We start from the raw sequence: 4,988 nt of genomic DNA on the forward strand, positions 1-4,988 counted from the left end.
AGGGTGTCAAGAAGGTAGTGACAGCTCAGAAGAAAGGTCACAAGTGCAGATGTGAATGACAGAATCAATGCTTGTAGACAATAGTTAAAGTTAAAGCTGTGGAATAATAGGAGAGAAAAAGAGAGATAATCAGGTTCTGCCAAGTTTCAGTATTAAGAGAGCAGATGGAGGCTAGGGCTGTAATTCAGTTAGTCACATGCTTATCAAAAATCAACCAATCCTCACTACCATATACAACTGAGCCCNTGATGAACATCTGAAATTCTAGCATTCTGGATGTGGAAAAGGACAATCAGAAATTCAAGGTCATTCTTGGCTATGTATTATATATATTACATTTTATAAATCCAAGCCACTCCCCAGATACTTGGATGCCCGTGATAGAAGAATATCAGAGAGCGGGGGCAGGGGCTGCCGATGAAGATCTCTCCTTCCAACAGACCCAAGTTGAAATGATGCTTCTCACCATCACCAAGGATGGCAGGGTGGGGGTGAGGGGGTAGGCTCAGTTCAACAACTCATCCAAACTCCACCATTCCCATTTTATAAGGTCCCATTACCTTTGGTCCCCTGAGTTAGCAACCCATAGACAATGAAGGCCAGTGTTGGGGAAATCATGGCTTCAGAGAGAGAATGATCTATGTCCGGAGGAAGTCAGAATGCTTTATCCAGCAGGTGATCTAGGTCTTCAGCTTTATTGGTGTCATGATGAATGGGAGAACTGAGCCTGCTGTGCCCTCTGGCCTGTCAGGCCAACCATTTGCACTACTCAGTCATGCCCATCACAAGAGATCATTAAAGGAGAGCAAGGCTTTAGGAAACGCCGTGTAATCCTGGATGGGTTGATGGGGAGAGCTCACAAGAGGAAGTTTCCCTCAAACCCAGTGGGGTCAGTTTCTTCTCTGTCCATGTGCAGTGNCCTGTACACATTTAACTAGAGTCAAATGGTGTGTGAGGTTGCCCCTGTGGCAGACCAGTGGATCACGGTATGTAGCAAAGTGTTTGTCCTTTCTTTGGCTGTCAGCCCCAGTATGATTCTCGTGAAAGAAGGGAGATTCGAAAAAGAAAATAAACAAACAAACAAACAAACAGAAAAACCTTTTATGCCCCGACTCAATGCATCATTAAATAGAGGGGATCAGGAATCGAAAGTCAAAATAGAAAAGCAGGATTTACTATGATTATCTTTTTCCCATTCCACATTCCCATTAACTCCACTTGTTCTAAAAACTAAGTAAGAAACAGTATATTGGAAAATGTGAAATAGTTTTTCATTATTTTATGTTTTACTTTATTTTATTTTATTTTTGCTTTCTTGAGCCAGGGTCTCTCTGCATAGCCCTGGCTGTTTTGGAACTCACTATGTAGTCCAGGCTGGCCTTGAACTCACAAAGATCTGTCTGCCTGTGGAACAAAAAGGCTTGTGCCATCCTGTCTGGCTCTTTTTGCTTGCTTGCTTGTTTTATTTACAAACCAAAATCCAAAATTTTATCTTAGGAAATTAAGAAGGAGGAGGAGGAGGAGAAAAATATGTCTAAGATAAGTAGAAGAAATGAAATCCCAAGAATTAAATATCATGACACTGACAATGGGAGACATAGCGATGAGCCGATGAAGGCAAGTTCATGCAGTACACGAAGCTGCAGCTGTGCCCACGGTGCAGATGATCACAATATGGACTGGAAGGGAGGTTGAAACTACCAACCCCATTGGCGGTAAGAGGGCAGTGACTGAATGTATATTATACCCACAATGTTTATTGATAGATGAGATGAACCAAGACCTTGAAAGACATGCCAACAACCTCACAGTGAAAGCTTACCCAAACAATCCTGTACCTGACTCAAAAAACTAAATGAACAGTTTTCAATCTTCTCTTGAAGAGAGTCAAGCCTAGATGGTTTCAGTTGAGCAGATACACCTCAGATCTGAATAGGCAATGTTCCGAAGAAGACATATGAATGTCTGATAAATATAAAGGGGTGTTCAGCTCATTGACATTGGATGGAATGTAAAATACAACCACAAGGTGCTAACCCAGCAGAATGCAACTTACTAAGAAGTTCACTGCAGGGACTGGAGAGATAGTGCAACAGTTAAGAGCACTGGCTGCTTGCTCTTCTAGAGGACCCAGGTTCAATTCCCAGAGCCCACCAAATGATTCAAAACCATATGTAACTCCAGACTCAGGGACCTGATACTATCTTCTGGCTTCTGCAGGCACTGAATATATATGGTACATAGATATGCATGAAAGCAAAACACTGTACCCATAAAAATAAATAGAAGAAAAGTAGTAGAGATAGCAAATCCACCAGATGTGAAGATCTAAATGTAGGGTCAAAAATCATGGGAAAGGTAACATGAGGTTTCTAAAATATCACTCTCCACAGCAGTTACAAAGGAAATAAACAGTTCAGAGGTTACAGTGCAATTCATTCTAATTTAAAAGCTTTAAGTCAGTGGTTCTCAACCTTCCTAATGCTGCAACCCTTAATACAGTTGTTTTAATATGGTTTCCTTGTGTTGTTGCTACTTCATAACTGTAATTTTGCTACTGTTATAAATCATAATATAAGTATCTATGTTACCTAATGGTCTTAAGTGACCCCTATGAAAGAGTCATTCGACCTCAAAGAGTCTTGACCCAAAGGTTGAGAACCACAGCTCTCCATGATGACAGAAGTATTCAAAGGGACTCAAGAGAGACGTATAACATTTAACCAAATGAAGGAGACACACGGACAAGGAACTCCACAGAGTCGGTGACTTCTGTAAAAGAGTCAAACAGGAGCCTTGGAAATGAAGGCTCGATAAGACCAGTGAACACGGCTGCAGGCGTCAGCAACTGACCAGCTCAGAGAAGAAAGATTATCTATATTTAAGGACAGGTTTTAAAACAAATTCCAATCACACAAAAGAAAACATTAAAGATAAAGAAAGATAATTCACTACAGCTGGAATCTCCATAGCTCCGCTTCAGAATGCCTAGTCTCTAGCTGAAAGTCCTAAGCTGAGAGGTTGTGGAACCTTAGAAGGTTCCAGAGGGCGCAGTTCATGACTAGAGGTTATGCGTCTGGTTAGCTTGGCCTCTAGTTCCAGGCTCACACTTTGAGCTCAGCTTCCTCTCCTGTTATGGACTGGAATGTTCTAGAACCATGGGCTAAAATCAGTCTTCTCTCCTTTAACTTGTTTTTGTCAGGAACTTTGGTCGCAAAGATTTGATTATTACAAGTCTCTGTGTGCCCAAGGCAGAGCACTCGGTTCTATAAAACAGACCCAAAGGAAAGAAAGATAAGCTACAATCTAATAACAGCGAGCGACTCCCATACTCTGCTCTCACCAGCGGACACAATAACTAGACCGACCAACGCAGAGGCATGAGGAGTGAGGTGCGTTGGAGACCAGATAGACAGAAGGACGGACAAAAGTCAGCACAGAACTAACTACCCAGTACATACAGAGTAGATCCTTTTCACTCCCGTGGAACTTCCTCTAGACCATGTCATATATTAAGTTACAAAACAGACACTGGTAAGTGGATTAAAATGATATTCTCTATATTTTCTTATCACAGCTAGACAAAACCACAAGTCAATAATAAAAAAATTAGGAATTATGCCATGAAGGGAGTTTTTTTAAAGATTTTTTTTCACTCTCTAACTCTGGTTGATCTGGAATTTACTGTGTAGACCAGGCTGATCTCAGACTCACAGAGGTCAGCCCACCTCTGCCTCCACGGAGCTGAGATTAAAGATGGAGCCTACACCTTTGAGTAAACTTAAAGGAGAACTAACGGCAGAGAGAAATGTCTTCAAACTATGTATACACTAAAGAACTATGTCCAAGAGAAAAGGGCTTGGGAATTAAGCAACTAAAAAGAGCCCCTGTAGAAAACGGGTATAAAACAATTACAGACGTTTAGCAAAGGAAGTGTTTTGTACTATGTCACTCAGCCATAAAAGGAAGAAACCACGAATTGGAATAGCAACCTCAGGAGGCTGCCCACCAGGATTCCACACATCCAGCATCCTCAAAACCACTGACTGGTGGAGATGAAAACCCAGTTGGTTTCTAGACATGGTGAAGTGGAGGCTGGACTGACAGGAAAGGATCATGGCGACTGTGTGTCCCCAGGAAAGTTGGTTACTCTCTCTGAGCTTCAGTTTACATTTCCATAGAATGGTCATTATCACCCCAACCCTACATTCTGGTTGATTGTGTTTCACCTTACAAACTTTCCTGCCTTGTCATCGATGGCCTGATGTTTCACTTCTTTTCCCAGAGACAACAAGCCATTTTATTGGCCTGATCAGCATCATCTAAAACAGCACCAGGTCCAGCCTCTGGTGAAAGGATTAGGCATGCCCTGCTGTGCCCGCTGTAAGTCACACTGCCAGTGACACCAGCACACACCAGGGGCATGCCATTCAGCCCAGAGAAGTTTCAAATGGAGAGAATGCAGTAAGGTTTGAAATATCACTTAAGAGTAACCCAGACCCATATCCCAGCCAGGACAAACCCCATATGGCTGTGTGTGGTGTGATGCAGGTGGATCCGCCATTTCTGGGATTTCAGCCAAATTTATTTCTCCTCACTTACTCTACTGCAGTACACTCTCCTCCTGCACTTCTTAAACTCTCCTGCTGTGGGGCTCGGCCTTCGATGTTCTTTCTGCTTGGAAGACTCTGTATTCTCAGAAGGATCAAGTTAAGTTCTCAGGACATTCAGGTTACATTTAATGTCCTGTCACTTCCTCATAGATTCCTTCCTCAACTCCTCTGCCTAAAGTGTTCATACATCACACACACACACACACACACACACACACACACACACACACCCAACACCATGACTATACACATACACAACGCCATGATGACACAGATACCACACCACATTCACACATACATCACGTACATACGGCATGACTACACACACACACACACACACACACACACACATACACACACACACACACACACAGG

Source organism: Mus pahari, chromosome 3, assembly GCF_900095145.1.
Source record: "Mus pahari chromosome 3, PAHARI_EIJ_v1.1, whole genome shotgun sequence".
In the NCBI taxonomy this organism is placed as follows: Eukaryota; Metazoa; Chordata; class Mammalia; order Rodentia; family Muridae; genus Mus; species Mus pahari.